The sequence below is a fragment of the Drosophila bipectinata genome, chromosome 2R (assembly GCF_030179905.1).
Source record: "Drosophila bipectinata strain 14024-0381.07 chromosome 2R, DbipHiC1v2, whole genome shotgun sequence".
NCBI classification, from domain to species: Eukaryota; Metazoa; Arthropoda; class Insecta; order Diptera; family Drosophilidae; genus Drosophila; species Drosophila bipectinata.
The window spans coordinates 4,550,434-4,569,016 of NC_091737.1; the positions used below are offsets into that span (position 1 = coordinate 4,550,434).

Below are 18,583 nucleotides of genomic sequence, written 5' to 3' on the forward strand. Positions count from 1 at the left end.
TTTCAAAGATATGCTATGTTTATGTCGACGATGTCATAATATACTCAAAAACGAAAGAGGACCATCTTAATGACATAAAATAGGTCCTAGGAAAACTTTCCGAAGCAGGTATGAGAGTATCTCAAGAAAAATCAAAGTTCTTCAAAAAGAGCGTTGAATACTTGGGATTCATAGTGATGCAAGGGGGATTGCGGACATCACCCGAATAGGTCAAGGCCATCAAGCAATTTCCCCAGCCAAAGACCCTTTTCGAGCTAAGATCTTTCATAGGGTTGGCTAGCTACTACAGATGCTTTGTTAAGAATTTTGCAGCAATTGCTAGGCCTCTTACTAGCATTCTTAAGGGCGAAAACGGTAAGATAAGCAAATACCAATCAAGAAAAATAAGCATTGAAATGAACAAAGAACAGATGGAAACATTCTGCAGACTAAGAGAAATCCTAGCATCAGAAGATGTTTTACTTTCCTACCCAGACTATAAGAAACCGTTCGATCTAACAACGGACGCGTCAGGTTTTGGTCTAGGGGCGGTTCTATCGCAGGATGGTCGCCCAATGACAATGATATCACGCACTCTGCGTGATAACGAAAATAACTATGCAACCGACGAGCGGGAACTCCTCGCAATAGTCTGGGAACTGCAAAACCTCAGCAATTATTTGTATGGAGTAAAAAATTTACAGATCTTTACCGACCACCAGCCACTCACTTACGCCGTCTCTGATAAAAATCCTAACACTAAACTTAAGCGCTGGAAAGAAATCATTGACGACCACGGTGCAAAGGTGATGTATACACCTGGCAAAGAAAACTTTGTCGCTGACGCGTTGTCCCGTTGTCAAAACGTTAACGCTTTAGAGGAAGAACAGGACTCGGATATGGCTACCATACATAGCTAAAGTATACCATGGCCACAAGAGGAATTACAGCCCGCACCCAAAGTAAATAGTTCCCACCCACCCAAGATCAAACCCCTGAAGTCTTCTTCTCGACTGCAGCCAGATCCTTACCAGACCCCATAGACTCTGACAAAAATGTGACATACGAAAGCGCTTTAAAATCCGGACTGGCCACTCCTGCCTCAAAAAGTTCATTTCTGCAATCAGCATTCCAAGAAGCGAACATATCAATCGCCGGCAACTTTAAAGCTATAGTATGGAGCCTACAACAAAGCCTTACGGAATTTATTAATGCTGCTATCAGAAACACACCTTACAAACAAATACAATTTTAACTACGGGGATATTCACTCACTCACAAATCATCCAGACGTTAAAGCACATGGTGGGGCTGGAATCTTAATCAAAAGCCATATTAAGCACCACTATCATAACAAACTTGCTAATAACTACCTAAAGGCCAAATCTATAAATGTACAGCTAAATACAACTGGCAACCAACTTACACTAGTCGCCGTGTTTTGGCCTTCTCGCTTCACTATAGCTGAAGATGAGTTTATGTAGTTTTCCAACTCACTACGAGACCACTTCATAGTAGCAGGAGACCACCATGCCAAACACACACACTGAGGATCTCGTCTCGTGACTCCATAAGGAAAGCAGCTCTATAGAAAATACAGAAAATATCAAAGTCAAGAAAAAAACTCGACTATGTTTCTTCTGGCACACCAACATACTGGCCGGCAGACCCAAAGAAACTACTAGATTTTATAGGCTTTGCGATTACCAAAAACATTCCAAAATTTTTTATTTATTACAATAAAAAATCTAACAAGTAAGAAAAGCTATATTTGGGCGGAGCCGAAGTGATATACCCTTGCAGTTAAAACCGGATATATATCGCAAAAATTGGATATAGATGGCCGATCCTTATGAAAATATTATAATATCTATAACAAATTCATTACAAAACAAAATATAAAAAATGGCCCAAACTTCTATCTTCAAAAACACCAAAGTTGTTATTTTTACCAAATACCATTTCCGATAGTTCAGTTTATATGGCAGCTTTAAGATATAGTCGGCCTATCGTTTGGCCGGTAGGTGGTACCACCTAATTTGGTAGGTGGGATCCGTACGATAAACTGTACGAAGTTTTAACTTTCTGTCTTAAAAAATACGAAAATAAGGGAATTTCCGATCTTTCAGTTATATGGTAGCTATAGGATATAGTCGGCTGATCCGTATGAAATTTGGTACGTCATATTATTTTGTCAAAAATAGGATTCGAAATCCGAACTCTCCTACTCTAAAAACACCGAACTTATAGCATTTCCATTAGCATATACTGCGTTCAAAGAAGGGTGTGTGCAAAGTTTCAAGTCGATAACTTTAAATCTGAAAAAACTAGTTCGCGTAGAAACAGACAGACAGACGGAAATGCTCATATTAACTCAGGAGGTGATCCTGATCAAGAATATATATGCTTTATAAGGTCGGAGATGTCTCCTTCACTGCGTTGCACACTTTTGGAAAAAATTATAAGGGTATAAAAATAGTCCCAAGCTTCCATTTTCAAGAATACCAAAGTTGGTACAATATTTTTTTTACCATTTCCGATCGTTCAGTTTGATGGCAGCTATAAGATATAGTCGGCCGATCGTAATTAACGTAAGTACATAGGTGGGATCAACTGACCAAAAATATAACCTATACGAAGTTCCAACTTTCTGTCCTTAAAAACACGAAAGTTGGGTCATTTCCGATTGTTCAGCTATATGTCAGCTATAGGATATGGTCGGCCGGTCCTTATAAAATTTGATGTATAGTATTATTGTGCCAAAAATAGCATTCGTACGAACTCTCTAACTAAAAAAAAAATCAAAGTTATAGCATTTCCGATCAATCAGTTCCAACAGCTATATGTACGTCGTGTAAAAGAAACATCTGATTTTAAGAGCTCTTACAGTCAAATCTAAGTTTTATAACCGCTGCGCATTACATATGTACATATGTACATATCTCATCACTACCGTGTTATTTATAAACATTGACTTATATAACTGTATAATTTGACTTACATTTCATGAATAACGAGGTATGCACCATTAAATATTGGATTATCCTGCTATTTTTCATTTCATATGCAGTTTAAACAGTAAGCCGCCGAATTCATTTGATTATGATGTTTGCATGTTTAATGATACTTGTTCCGTCGCTGATTTTTATTTCACCAACATTGTAAAAAATTATTATTATTACATATTAAATGTACATATATACTGGAGATTATAAACATGTATGTACATTGTACATATACAATTTATCATAAAAAGGTTATTTTTCTTTACTATTATAATTGTTTATTTTTTTCTCAGATGCGTTTCATAGTTATTTAAATACACACAAACATATGTACATACATACATATGTATACATAGTACATAACGTCTTTCAATAGGAATTTTATTTTATATACATATTTCTATAAAAAAACAATTGCCGCATATCTTTGTTTAGTATGTGCATATGTATGTAAAACGTATTTAACCTTAACTTGTTTTTTGTTGGTTGTCTAAAACGAAACCATAAACTTGTTTATCTTTTTTAAAATGAAGTAGGAATGAGCTCAAGGGTTTGAACTTTTTTTAGGGTGTAAATATCCAACACCAATGAAAAGTAAAAACATGTATACATTTGCGAATACTTCAAATGTACATATAAGATTTAGGAATACTTTGTTAGTTTGAAATTTACAACCGGCATCTATAAAAATAAGTTTTATTTACGCTACACTTGCACTAATTTCTCTTATATTAGTTCTCCTGTAAGTCAGACTTAACTGTCAATGGAGGCATGCGCATTAAACTTTTTTCAGGTTGAAGCGGTGCTTTTAAGAAAAACTTCTGCATACATATGTACAATGTATGCATGTTAATAAGTATTTATGTTTGTCAGTATTCCGAAAACAGTAAATTGGCATTTTTGCAATGTAACGAATTTAAGGTGACTACGAGCATTACTGGTTCGTTTGTACTATCTGTGTGTTGCAACAGAGAAATTTCCTCTCATTTTGCACCCTGAAACTGTTTAAGGCAGATTAGCTTTCCCAAGTTTAGATGACAACATGCCTGTAGTACCATTTGATCTGGAACAGGCCTGGGCAACAAGCCCTCCTATTCATCGGCGGCCGTAAAAGAGCTACATCTGTATAACTTCCCATACAAGCGTCGAGGAATTCTGTAAGGAGATTTTTGAAAATGTTCTTACATTAGGGAATTTCGAAAACGAGCATGAAACGACCTGAAAGAAGCCGAGAGTTCGAACAGGATTAAAGGAAGAAACTCCGTCTCTTTCCTCCATGGTATTCCCGCCTCTTTTCAACGTTAAACTCTTGCCTCTTTCCCAAATTAAATTACTGCTTAATTTTTTTTTTTAAATTTTTCCGTAACAATTTTCATTGCATTATATGCCCAAAAGACATATCTTTTATCCATTTTTGCGTTATTATTCTTTACTATTATAATTTTTACGAAAAATTCAATATACATACATACAAGACATCTGCATGAGTGTCAAAAAACACACATTCAAATGTACAATGCTCAAAATGAGTTAAGTGAATTTGAAAGCAAAGCCAACCCGGTGTGAGAGATTCGGTTCTCTTACTCATTTGCACAACTAATAGGAAAAAGGAAACGAATTGAATGAATTGAGATGGTTAAAAACAGAGACGTTTCATTCGAATGATTCGAGTTGCTAATGTTTAAGTTTTAATTTAATTTATTTCTATATTAACAATAATTTACAAGTCATTTAAATTTGAATGCAAAAACATTATTTTGTTTATGTTTTCTGAATTAGTGGCTATTTGACACCGCTTTTCTGTAATTAAATTTCTTGCGTTTGAAAATGTACGTTCTGACGCCGCGCTGCTCCCTGGAATGCAAAATATTTTGCAGCTTGTTTTGTGCAATAGCGGAAAAAATTGCTTATTCATATGCCACCAGCCTAAAGCATTAAAATCAATGGTGTATGCTACATTAATATTGCAATATCCTGAAATTTCTTGATCCACCGGGGACGGAGCATCTTGCCGAAAACACAGTCTCTTAGCAGTAGTCACTTAATAGCTAACCAAACAACGGCAGCTAACGAGTGACCCACCGGCGCTGGTAAACTGTCTTTTCAACCAGCTGCCATCTGTGACAGTCCCTTAACAACTTGTGAAGGATTCTTGCAGAGGCGGAATAAGCAAAAGTCGCCTTGCATTTAATAATAAACTAATTTACGAGGTCTACAAATACATACAGATTCGTCGGCTTCTTTTTCTATTTGGTTTTCCATAATTTCGGCTTTGTTCCGGATTTGTCAAAAAGGGAATGTATTGAAATCTATCCAACAACTCGAATGATTCAAGTATACATTGTATACTATACAAGGCATCTGTCAAATCTTTAATATTACTTTTAGTTTCGTTCATTCTCTTTCATTTAGTTTGACCTGTCAAATTATGAGAGGAACACAAACTTGTACTCATTCAATGACATTTCATTCTAACATTTCTTTCACTTCATTCTATTCAATTCGAAAGTATTCTTTGAGACTTATGTTATGAATGTAATCATAACATAAAATGTCACATTCAAAACTATTGCACGCCAAGTGTCTTTGTTTTAATTATGTAGGTAGTTTTTTCTTGCACGTGACGAATAAGAATACTTTTTAATGTATAGTTTTATGTACCAATCAACTTTTTTTGGACGTGGCTTTTTTGTGCTTGTCAAGAGGTGTTTTTAATGGATAATATTTTTTAATAATGTGTAATTGTTACACTGTAATATATAAAGTATGAAAGTATATGTGTATAAATATAATAAATTATAGAGTAGTAACTTAATTGTAGTAGTAACTCTATGTGTAACTTTTTCTTTCTTTTATAATTATTATTTTTTATTTATTTTTCTTTAATTGTAGTATTTTTCTTAAATTTTACAATTGTAAAATTTTTTTATCCTTCATTATGTCCCGCTAATAAAATGCTAATAAAATTTCAAGGGAGTCCTTCCGGCATTTTGTCATCCGACACGTCCGTCACTTATTTTTACAACAATTGTTAATTGTTAATAATGCAATTAAAAATAATAATAATAACGTAAAAATTAAAAGTAAAAAAAAAGAATAATACAAAAATAAAAGTAAATATAAAAAGAATCATAAAACTAAAACTTTATCAAAATTGAAACATCCGCCCGCTAATGAAATCGAACCCAGGACCCCATGAATAAGGACCCACTATCCATCTAGGCCACCCTCAAAGTTGATATTATGATACTTAAAAATGGTCTTCAAGGAGGCGCTAGAATCCATACCAAAAACAGAGCTGACGAGTAAGGATAGTAAAAGATATTTCTGATCTCTTTACTCATACATTGGTTCGATTACAACGTTTCAAACTTTCATCGTTCCAAAGATGTTACGATCTAAAAATAGAATTCTCTCTTTCCCTCTCTCATCTGCCAGCCGTTTGTCATGGAACCCGCTCTCAAATGTTTTCATTATTACAGCGGGTTCCACGACGGAAAAAATGAAAACATTTGAGAGCGGGTTCCACGACGCGGCCTGCCAAAATGCCGTAGAACCCGCACTTATAGACATTTTTACAGCGGGTTCCACTACGAACTGAGAAAATGTTAAGGTGATTTTACAATTTTGTATTTCTTTTATTGGATTATAAATTTAGGAAAACACATTAAAAGAATAAAAATATAATATAAATAGATTTAAAATTAAAAAAAAATGAATGTCCCGAGCCTGGTTTGAACTCGTTTTACTTTGCACATCAGCCAAGCACTCTACCACTCGGCTATTTCTCATTCGTTGTCGCGCGAAAAATTTCTTAAACTTAACTTGTCACGCAATGGAACCCGCTCGTTCCAGCGGGTTCCACTGCTGGAACCCGCCATAGAAAATTTTTTCTTTGTATGAGATGACCCATCTATGTACTTTATAATCTTTGCTATAACCAAGGTAACAAAACCCTAATACAACCAGTCATACCCATTAATAATAAAACTTATCAGTTCATTTATAAACAACATTCCAGAGCCTACTATTGAAATAATTAAAATCAATTAGACACAAGCCCTTTCCCATGCCATTATCATCGCCATCCAGACATAAACATAGCCCTAAACCAGTGGTCGGCACCCCAATACATTGATATGATTTAAACGCATTAGTTTTAGAAAAGAATAGCAGAAAGTAGGCTGTGGGCATGACGTTTCACACATTTATACTGTGGGTGTGTGGCAGAGCTCGGGCAGAGAAATACACCAACCATATGAAATGCGAACCCCCCCCCACACCCCAAACAAATGCACGAAAATTAAATGTGCCAATTGACTCGGAAAACACTTTGCATCCTCTCGCCAATGCCCCAAATACATAAAAAGCTAAAAAGGACTCTTTTGAAAGATTTACATGTAATATATTCCCCTTATCAACAACTAAAAATACCTGGTCTTACCTGGTATAGGCAAGGCCCCTAACAACTTTACAGCAGTGGTCGGCACGGACCTATCCCGAGGGGATAGGAAATTTCTCTGCCCGAGCTCTGCCACACACACACAGTATAAATGTGTGAAACGTCAGACGTGTTTTTTTTATCCATCAACGATCCAGTCTCACGCACAAGCTTCACAAAACTATCCACAAACTATCTGATAGGCGTTTCATTGTTTCCGAATTTTGACCGCAATTTTCTTGCAGTTTCTGACACATTGACAATGACATTCGAAATATCCAAGTCAAAATTATCGATAGTTCAAAAAGCAAACGCTAGATGGCCCACCCTTTAGTATCGGCGCACTCCCAACTACTCCTACAAAATGGTTTTAGCCGAGTCAGAATTGCCTGAAATTGGAAGGACTACCAAGTAAGCATAGAAGGAGATTTAAAGTGCAGTCTACAATTCGTAACATACAGTTCAAGAAGAAATACAAACACATCACGAATAATAACTAAACACGCAGAAGAAAAAAAAATATTTTGCATATTTTTAGGTATTTATATATATATTTTTCTAGAATATATTGAAGACTTACAAATGGGAATCCAGTTGACAAGAATAGGAATATTTAATCTAAAAATATTAAAACAGGAAGATTTAGATGATATAAATGAAGAGAAACTTCCACTTGGACATGCAGTCAAACAAAAAATACTTTTATATTAGTTCATATACCAACATAATTTAAATATGTTCAAAAATACAGAATAATTAAATATCCTGATAACGCAGGTCGCCAAATTGACATAAACGAAAAATTCGAATATTTTATGAATATTGTTTATTATATTGAAAATCTGCAAATCCTTCGGAAAATGTATTGGACCAAAAATATATAGTAACAGATCAATTTATTTAAAAGATTTTAACAAACAATATAGCAATTTGTCAACACACCTTTTGAGAAAAAGAATTTATTAAGTACATTGAAACAAATATTGTAACAACATATAATTTAAGTAAAACTAAAAACAATCAAAATTGTTTATTATTTAAAAAGACGATTGAAGAAAATAATATTACAGTATACACTTAAGCCAATGTACACTTGAAATGCGTTTTTTTAAATTTATAAACAAGTACATTAGTCATTTAGTTAGCGGTTACCATTTTTACGCGATTTTTTTGTTCTATTTCTATTTTTTTCTTCTCTCACTCTCTATCTATTAGTTGGTTCACTCAGGGAGATTGCAAATATTTTCAAATTATGTTTATCCATAGCTAAAATGGATAATAGTTAGTTTAGAAATAGTTAGATAATAGATAGAGGAAGGTTGCGCATTTGAATGTCGTTTTTTAGCTATTCATGGTCACCGATCAAAGCTATAGTTCCAAAATATTGAAATGATAAAATCAATTTGTAAAAGGCAATCTAACTATTAGAAACATTATAAAACTCATTTTAGATAATTAAATAAATACAATTATAAAATGATAGAGATAAAGATATATCTGAATTTTATTATTTTGTTGGGAATTAAAAATACAAAATTTTTATGAACATTTTATGTACATGTCTATGTATTAATTAGTTTTTTTTGCACTTGCCGAATAAGAATAGTTTATAATGTGTAGTTTTATGTCCCTATATTGCATTTTTTTATCACAAAAATGACTAAGGATAGTGTCATGAGAAAATGATGCTTACGCTAACTTTACTAACCTAAAAGCCCCCCCTTCTGTTGTGTTTTATAATTTCGAGAATAATGGGTTTTTTGACCGTTTGGTTGCAAGTTTGGCCCCAGGGGGGTAATAAACCTAAAATAATAGAGAAATATCTTTTTTGATTTGTTTTTGGCATGTTCTTTTAAGTGCATTTATGCAGGTATTATGAAAGGTAACTTATTTTTAATCTAAATTGTAAATAATACATTCGTTACAGGTTGGATTGATATCTACAGAATGGGGAATACGCGCAGTGGTAAAAACTTTGGAAAAATAATGAAAATGCACCGAGTTCAATTGGGAAGACCCCATCGAAGGATCCGACATTGATATGGTAGAAAAAACTATTATAGAAAACGGCTAAGCCTGCTGCAAAACTCACAGAGAAAGTCATGCAAAAGATTATTGGAATGGTAGAGTCTGGATAAGTATAAGCAAAAGGTAGATTCCTTCATTAATATCATCGCTGCTTCTTCTATTAGAAACGCATCGATGGCTGGGGTCGTACAGGGTGGCATCCATATCTTAGTAAAATCCTAAATCCTACAATCCTACATCCTAAATCATTCATCCTACACTGAGTAAAATTATTTAGTCTACTTATAAGGAGCCAACTAAATAAAACACATCAGAAATGTTGCCAATCTTAGACCACAATTTCCTGCACAAGATTATCCTGTTTGCCGCTGAAGTCTGAAACTTAACAGTATTTTTAATATCTGCACACAACACTTAAATAATCCTGTGTTGTTAAGTGAATTGATTAGTAAGATCCCTATGCGAACGTCAACCGAATAGTCAACCTACGTCTCTAATCTAATACCGTAGCAAACAATAAAATTTTTGCCAAAAATGTTAATGGGAATTTATTTAAAGAATAACTTTTTCGGAAGTTGGATATTCCAAACCGACAAAAAAAAATCACCGCAAAGGTCAATTTTTTCGAAGACGTTTCCCACAACAGCTGCAGAAGTGGAATTGTAAAATATTCGTTTTTTTGGAAAAAACATGATCGACATAATATTATCACCTTAAAAGTAGGTTCTACTTAAGTAAATAATAATAGTCTTAAACAAGTTCTAAATTTCAATTTATTAATGGGTCGAAATTATTTAATTCACTGCTCTTATAATTTTTTTTTAAATTGTTATTCTGGTCGGTTCGGATCTCAAAATCGGACTGCTGATCTCTAGATCAATAATCATTAATCAAAGCTCGGCTTAAAATATTTATCCCAAAAACTGATTAAGAGATTGACTCAAGAGAGACGGAAAATAGAATGATGCAATTTGTCAATTAACTCGAAATCTGTAATTGGGCGGAAATTTATGTTTAGCTTGGCGAACATTAGGGACCGCTTGGAATCACTTAGCGGACTGTGGGAACTGATTTGGATAGGAATATTTTGAAGGAGTACTTGACTGAAATAGCTGACCACGGATTTATTTCGGATCTCTTCAAGTTATTTGGAAATTAGTTCTCGGCTCAATGTTGTATATAAATTGGGTATGGGCCCTTTAGTAAATAAGGCGTCATATAACTTGCATTGGCTTTCTAAACCCCAAATGCGACAGTTTTGCTTATTAACATAACCACCGAGGTGGAAATGGGCCTTATTAAAAACACGATTTTTCGGTAAAAATGGTCATCTTCGACCAAGCGCTCCTGAGCCCATTCCGCGAACCGAAAACGCATTGAATGGTCATGCAGCTTAAGCTACTGAACCAACAGAATCTAATATGGCCTTAGACGAAGGTCTTTGGTTAAAATCCGCTGCAGGAAAGTGCACAAAATGTCCAACTCTTGAACATGGTGCCGAGTCGACGGATTGTCATTGACACATTCGGCCACATTGGATGTTTTCGACCAACCGAACTGAATGAGCACGTAAACGTGTTTTTTTTTATCCATCAACGATCCAGTCTCACGCACAAGCTTCACAAAACTATCCACAAACTATCTGATAGGCGTTTCATTGTTTCCGAATTTTGACCGCAATTTTCTTGCAGTTTCTGACACATTGACAATGACATTCGAAATATCAAAGTCAAAATTATCGATAGTTCAAAAAGCAAACGCTAGATGGCCCACCCTTTAGTATCGGCGCACTCCCAACTACTCCTACAAAATGGTTTTAGCCGAGTCAGAATTGCCTGAAATTGGAAGGACTACCAAGTAAGCATAGAAGGAGATTTAAAGTGCAGTCTACAATTCGTAACATACAGTTCAAGAAGAAATACAAACACATCACGAATAATAACTAAACACGCAGAAGAAAAAAAAATATTTTGCATATTTTTAGGTATTTATATATATATTTTTCTAGAATATATTGAAGACTTACAAATGGGAATCCAGTTGACAAGAATAGGAATATTTAATCTAAAAATATTAAAACAGGAAGATTTAGATGATATAAATGAAGAGAAACTTCCACTTGGACATGCAGTCAAACCAAAAATACTTTTATATTAGTTCATATACCAACATAATTTAAATATGTTCAAAAATACAGAATAATTAAATATCCTGATAACGCAGGTCGCCAAATTGACATAAACGAAAAATTCGAATATTTTATGAATATTGTTTATTATATTGAAAATCTGCAAATCCTTCGGAAAATGTATTGGACCAAAAATATATAGTAACAGATCAATGTATTTAAAAGATTTTAACAAACAATATAGCAATTTGTCAACACACCTTTTGAGAAAAAGAATTTATTAAGTACATTGAAACAAATATTGTAACAACATATAAATTAAGTAAAACTAAAAACAATCAAAATTGTTTATTATTTAAAAAGACGATTGAAGAAAATAATATTACAGTATACACTTATGCCAATGTACACTTGAAATGCGTTTTTTTAAATTTATAAACAAGTACATTAGTCATTTAGTTAGCGGTTACCATTTTTACGCGATTTTTTTGTTCTATTTCTATTTTTTTCTTCTCTCACTCTCTATCTATTAGTTGGTTCACTCAGGGAGATTGCAAATATTTTCAAATTATGTTTATCCATAGCTAAAATGGATAATAGTTAGTTTAGAAATAGTTAGATAATAGATAGAGGAAGGTTGCGCATTTGAATGTCGTTTTTTAGCTATTCATGGTCACCGATCAAAGCTATAGTTCCAAAATATTGAAATGATAAAATCAATTTGTAAAAGGCAATCTAACTATTAGAAACATTATAAAACTCATTTTAGATAATTAAATAAATACAATTATAAAATGATAGAGATAAAGATATATCTGAATTTTATTATTTTGTTGGGAATTAAAAATACAAAATTTTTATGAACATTTTATGTACATGTCTATGTATTAATTAGTTTTTTTTGCACTTGCCGAATAAGAATAGTTTATAATGTGTAGTTTTATGTCCCTATATTGCATTTTTTTATCACAAAAATGACTAAGGATAGTGTCATGAGAAAATGATGCTTACGCTAACTTTACTAACCTAAAAGCCCCCCCTTCTGTTGTGTTTAATAATTTAGAGAATAATGGGTTTTTTGACCGTTTGGTTGCAAGTTTGGCCCCAGGGGGGTAATAAACCTAAAATAATAGAGAAATATCTTTTTTGATTTGTTTTTGGCATGTTCTTTTAAGTGCATTTATGCAGGTATTATGAAAGGTAACTTATTTTTAATCTAAATTGTAAATAATACATTCGTTACAGGTTGGATTGATATCTACAGAATGGGGAATACGCGCAGTGGTAAAAACTTTGGAAAAATAATGAAAATGCACCGAGTTCAATTGGGAAGACCCCATCGAAGGATCCGACATTGATATGGTAGAAAAAACTATTATAGAAAACGGCTAAGCCTGCTGCAAAACTCACAGAGAAAGTCATGCAAAAGATTATTGGAATGGTAGAGTCTGGATAAGTATAAGCAAAAGGTAGATTCCTTCATTAATATCATCGCTGCTTCTTCTATTAGAAACGCATCGATGGCTGGGGTCGTACAGGGTGGCATCCATATCTTAGTAAAATCCTACAATCCTACATCCTAAATCATTCATCCTACACTGAGTAAAATTATTTAGTCTACTTATAAGGAGCCAACTAAATAAAACACATCAGAAATGTTGCCAATCTTAGACCACAATTTCCTGCACAAGATTATCCTGTTTGCCGCTGAAGTCTGAAACTTAACAGTATTTTTAATATCTGCACACAACACTTAAATAATCCTGTGTTGTTAAGTGAATTGATTAGTAAGATCCCTATGCGAACGTCAACCGAATAGTCAACCTACGTCTCTAATCTAATACCGTAGCAAACAATAAAATTTTTGCCAAAAATGTTAATGGGAATTTATTTAAAGAATAACTTTTTCGGAAGTTGGATATTCCAAACCGACAAAAAAAAATCACCGCAAAGGTCAATTTTTTCGAAGACGTTTCCCACAACAGCTGCAGAAGTGGAATTGTAAAATATTCGTTTTTTTGGAAAAAACATGATCGACATAATATTATCACCTTAAAAGTAGGTTCTACTTAAGTAAATAATAATAGTCTTAAACAAGTTCTAAATTTCAATTTATTAATGGGTCGAAATTATTTAATTCACTGCTCTTATAATTTTTTTTTAAATTGTTATTCTGGTCGGTTCGGATCTCAAAATCGGACTGCTGATCTCTAGATCAATAATCATTAATCAAAGCTCGGCTTAAAATATTTATCCCAAAAACTGATTAAGAGATTGACTCAAGAGAGACGGAAAATAGAATGATGCAATTTGTCAATTAACTCGAAATCTGTAATTGGGCGGAAATTTATGTTTAGCTTGGCGAACATTAGGGACCGCTTGGAATCACTTAGCGGACTGTGGGAACTGATTTGGATAGGAATATTTTGAAGGAGTACTTGACTGAAATAGCTGACCACGGATTTATTTCGGATCTCTTCAAGTTATTTGGAAATTAGTTCTCGGCTCAATGTTGTATATAAATTGGGTATGGGCCCTTTAGTAAATAAGGCGTCATATAACTTGCATTGGCTTTCTAAACCCCAAATGCGACAGTTTTGCTTATTAACATAACCACCGAGGTGGAAATGGGCCTTATTAAAAACACGATTTTTCGGTAAAAATGGTCATCTTCGACCAAGCGCTCCTGAGCCCATTCCGCGAACCGAAAACGCATTGAATGGTCATGCAGCTTAAGCTACTGAACCAACAGAATCTAATATGGCCTTAGACGAAGGTCTTTGGTTAAAATCCGCTGCAGGAAAGTGCACAAAATGTCCAACTCTTGAACATGGTGCCGAGTCGACGGATTGTCATTGACACATTCGGCCACATTGGATGTTTTCGACCAACCGAACTGAATGAGCACGTAAACGTGTTTTTTTTTATCCATCAACGATCCAGTCTCACGCACAAGCTTCACAAAACTATCCACAAACTATCTGATAGGCGTTTCATTGTTTCCGAATTTTGACCGCAATTTTCTTGCAGTTTCTGACACATTGACAATGACATTCGAAATATCAAAGTCAAAATTATCGATAGTTCAAAAAGCAAACGCTAGATGGCCCACCCTTTAGTATCGGCGCACTCCCAACTACTCCTACAAAATGGTTTTAGCCGAGTCAGAATTGCCTGAAATTGGAAGGACTACCAAGTAAGCATAGAAGGAGATTTAAAGTGCAGTCTACAATTCGTAACATACAGTTCAAGAAGAAATACAAACACATCACGAATAATAACTAAACACGCAGAAGAAAAAAAAATATTTTGCATATTTTTAGGTATTTATATATATATTTTTCTAGAATATATTGAAGACTTACAAATGGGAATCCAGTTGACAAGAATAGGAATATTTAATCTAAAAATATTAAAACAGGAAGATTTAGATGATATAAATGAAGAGAAACTTCCACTTGGACATGCAGTCAAACCAAAAATACTTTTATATTAGTTCATATACCAACATAATTTAAATATGTTCAAAAATACAGAATAATTAAATATCCTGATAACGCAGGTCGCCAAATTGACATAAATGAAAAATTCGAATATTTTATGAATATTGTTTATTATATTGAAAATCTGCAAATCCTTCGGAAAATGTATTGGACCAAAAATATATAGTAACAGATCAATGTATTTAAAAGATTTTAACAAACAATATAGCAATTTGTCAACACACCTTTTGAGAAAAAGAATTTATTAAGTACATTGAAACAAATATTGTAACAACATATAAATTAAGTAAAACTAAAAACAATCAAAATTGTTTATTATTTAAAAAGACGATTGAAGAAAATAATATTACAGTATACACTTAAGCCAATGTACACTTGAAATGCGTTTTTTTAAATTTATAAACAGGTACATTAGTCATTTAGTTAGCGGTTACCATTTTTACGCGATTTTTTTGTTCTATTTCTATTTTTTTCTTCTCTCACTCTCTATCTATTAGTTGGTTCACTCAGGGAGATTGCAAATATTTTCAAATTATGTTTATCCATAGCTAAAATGGATAATAGTTAGTTTAGAAATAGTTAGATAATAGATAGAGGAAGGTTGCGCATTTGAATGTCGTTTTTTAGCTATTCATGGTCACCGATCAAAGCTATAGTTCCAAAATATTGAAATGATAAAATCAATTTGTAAAAGGCAATCTAACTATTAGAAACATTATAAAACTCATTTTAGATAATTAAATAAATACAATTATAAAATGATAGAGATAAAGATATATCTGAATTTTATTATTTTGTTGGGAATTAAAAATACAAAATTTTTATGAACATTTTATGTACATGTCTATGTATTAATTAGTTTTTTTTGCACTTGCCGAATAAGAATAGTTTATAATGTGTAGTTTTATGTCCCTATATTGCATTTTTTTATCACAAAAATGACTAAGGATAGTGTCATGAGAAAATGATGCTTACGCTAACTTTACTAACCTAAAAGCCCCCCCTTCTGTTGTGTTTTATAATTTCGAGAATAATGGGTTTTTTGACCGTTTGGTTGCAAGTTTGGCCCCAGGGGGGTAATAAACCTAAAATAATAGAGAAATATCTTTTTTGCTTTGTTTTTGGCATGTTCTTTTAAGTGCATTTATGCAGGTATTATGAAAGGTAACTTATTTTTAATCTAAATTGTAAATAATACATTCGTTACAGATTGGATTGATATCTATAGAATGGGGAATACGCGCAGTGGTAAAAACTTTGGAAAAATAATGAAAATGCACCGAGTTCAATTGGGAAGACCCCATCGAAGGATCCGACATCGATATGGTAGAAAAAACTATTATAGAAAACGGCTAAGCCTGTTGCAAAACTCACAGAGAAAGTCATGCAAAAGATTATTGGAATGGTAGAGTCTGGATAAGTATAAGCAAAAGGTAGATTCCTTCATTAATATCATCGCTGCTTCTTCTATTAGAAACGCATCGATGGCTGGGGTCGTACAGGGTGGCATCCATATCTTAGTAAAATCCTAAATCCTACAATCCTAAATCATTCATCCTACACTGAGTAAAATTATTTAGTCTACTTATAAGGAGCCAACTAAATAAAACACCAGAAATGTTGCCAATCTTAGACCAAAATTTCCTGCACAAGATTATCCTGTTTGCCGCTGAAGTCTGAAACTTAACAGTATTTTTAATATCTGCACACAACACTTAAATAATCCTGTGTTGTTAAGTAAATTGATTAGTAAGATCCCTATGCGAACGTCAACCGAATAGTCAACCTACGTCTCTAATCTAATACCGTAGCAAACAATAAAATTTTTGCCTAAAATGTTAATGGGAATTTATTTAAAGAATAACTTTTTCGGAAGTTGGATATTCTAAACCGACAAAAAAAAATCACCGCAAAGGTCAATTTTTTCGAAGACGTTTCCCACAACAGCTGCAGAAGTGGAATTGTAAAATATTCGTTTTTTTGGAAAAAACATGATCGACATAATATTATCACCTTAAAAGTAGGTTCTACTTAAGTAAATAATAATAGTCTTAAACAAGTTCTAAATTTCTTTTTTTTAGGACGCGCATCTGCTTGTAACCCTGTAATTTAAGGAGAAGGTGAAAACTGCGAATTTTGCAGTAATAACGCCATTGATAAAATATGGACTATGGCAATTATTTGGTTTTTATTTTGTAGCCATATAAGGCTTTATCCGTTGGAGAAAAAGCTTAAAAAGCTGTTGTAAAATTGTTATCCCAAAGATTGTAAGTAGTATCATAACAGTATGCTACGCCATTTACAGAAGCCCCTACTTTTAATCACAATCGGACCGATTCAAACTTATTTCCGCTTATTTGCATTAATAGACAAAGGATCCTCCGCCGCTTAAATAAATGAAGTTGGCCCAAAAAATGGGCATCTCAGCAGGATAGGAAATCAAGACAGACAAGCAATTTGTTTCATCTAAAAAAATTTAGCTTAAGATCAGCGAATCATCAAAATTGGATTCCAGGAGTTGGCTCCACATTTCCTAAAATAAAATTACCAACCAAATCGTCGATACCAAAATATCGACTTATTACAAAAAAATATTTCCAACTGTAAATCCAAATCTTCACTTATTCTTAAGTGAATAGTCGTTTTTTTGTAGGCTCTGCGTTTTTATATACATTTTTTTGTAAACCAGTGTTTACCAAATTAATATTTAAGTTAAATAAACGTTTCACTTAATACAAAAAATTTAGTGCACCGCATGTGCTGTTATATATTGGGAGGCGAATAAAAACATATTTAAACTTTAATCCAAGCATAGATGGGCTTCGCTTCTTCGCCTTTTTTGTGTCATTTTCTCTTGTGTAATAAAGATTCCTATCTATATTTGTGCCCATTTCCTTTGCCTCATCTATCGGTCTCTTCAAAGCTCCCACTTTGTCTCTATTTGGTACAGTGCTTCAAGGTATATTTTTATTGTTGATATGTTTTAAGCTTTTTATATGGAATTTAAATTAGTCTGGTTAATTAAATTTTGTAATAAAACATAATCGTCATCCCAGTCTTCCATAACGTCCCAGTCTACCTGCTATGCGACAACGTTGTACATGCCAACTGTGCCGGGTGAAGACTGCTTCAGTTTCGGATGTCGTACTGCCCAGGAAAAAATAAGATCGTTCACGTGACAGACAAAGAGCGGATTTAAAGGGTTGATCACTGGTTATCGCAAAATCAATTACCAGCTTGACTCTCAGTTTAGCGGTCTTCCGCTGCTAAATGAGTTCCCAAGGCATAAAAAATCTGCTATAGTGATCCGCTTACGCTTGTTCAGCCGACAATGACGCAGCCGCTCATATCTCTGGCTACGCCAAGGGGTGAAACTGAGAATAATTTGCGTCCGAACTTCTCAGTAAAAATTAGCAATTGTTCGATATATCCTCACCTTAATTAATACCACGAATTCAATCAAACGAAACTCGCGTTAGATTCACCCAAACAGGGTAAA

The 18,583-nt window shown here is 33.6% G+C and overlaps 1 protein-coding gene and 1 long non-coding RNA gene across 8 annotated transcripts in view; one reads left to right on the plus strand and one right to left on the minus strand.

Moving 5' to 3' along the window:
* The window catches only part of LOC108133741 (dipeptidyl peptidase 4), a 225,790-nt gene extending 221,317 nt beyond the window's left edge, over positions 1-4,473 (minus strand). Inside the window, exons 1-3 of the mRNA XM_070278426.1 lie at positions 4,203-4,473; positions 4,040-4,139; positions 2,981-3,985 (exon numbers count right to left, since the gene is read on the minus strand). The gene's annotated coding sequence lies outside the window, so the exon portion shown is untranslated. The remainder of the gene's footprint in view (positions 1-2,980; positions 3,986-4,039; positions 4,140-4,202) is intronic.
* LOC108131559 (uncharacterized) lies at positions 2,524-17,756 on the plus strand. Of its 7 annotated transcripts, XR_011442362.1 has the most exons (6): positions 2,652-2,997; positions 9,353-9,576; positions 12,827-13,050; positions 16,294-17,104; positions 17,166-17,351; positions 17,454-17,755. It is a non-coding gene; the product is annotated as an uncharacterized lncRNA (long non-coding RNA). The 7 variants fall into 7 exon arrangements; XR_011442360.1 differs by lacking the exon at positions 2,652-2,997 and adding an exon at positions 2,524-2,570 and having other exon boundaries at positions 17,166-17,755; XR_011442358.1 differs by having other exon boundaries at positions 17,166-17,754.
* The last annotated feature ends 827 nt before the right edge of the window (positions 17,757-18,583 follow it).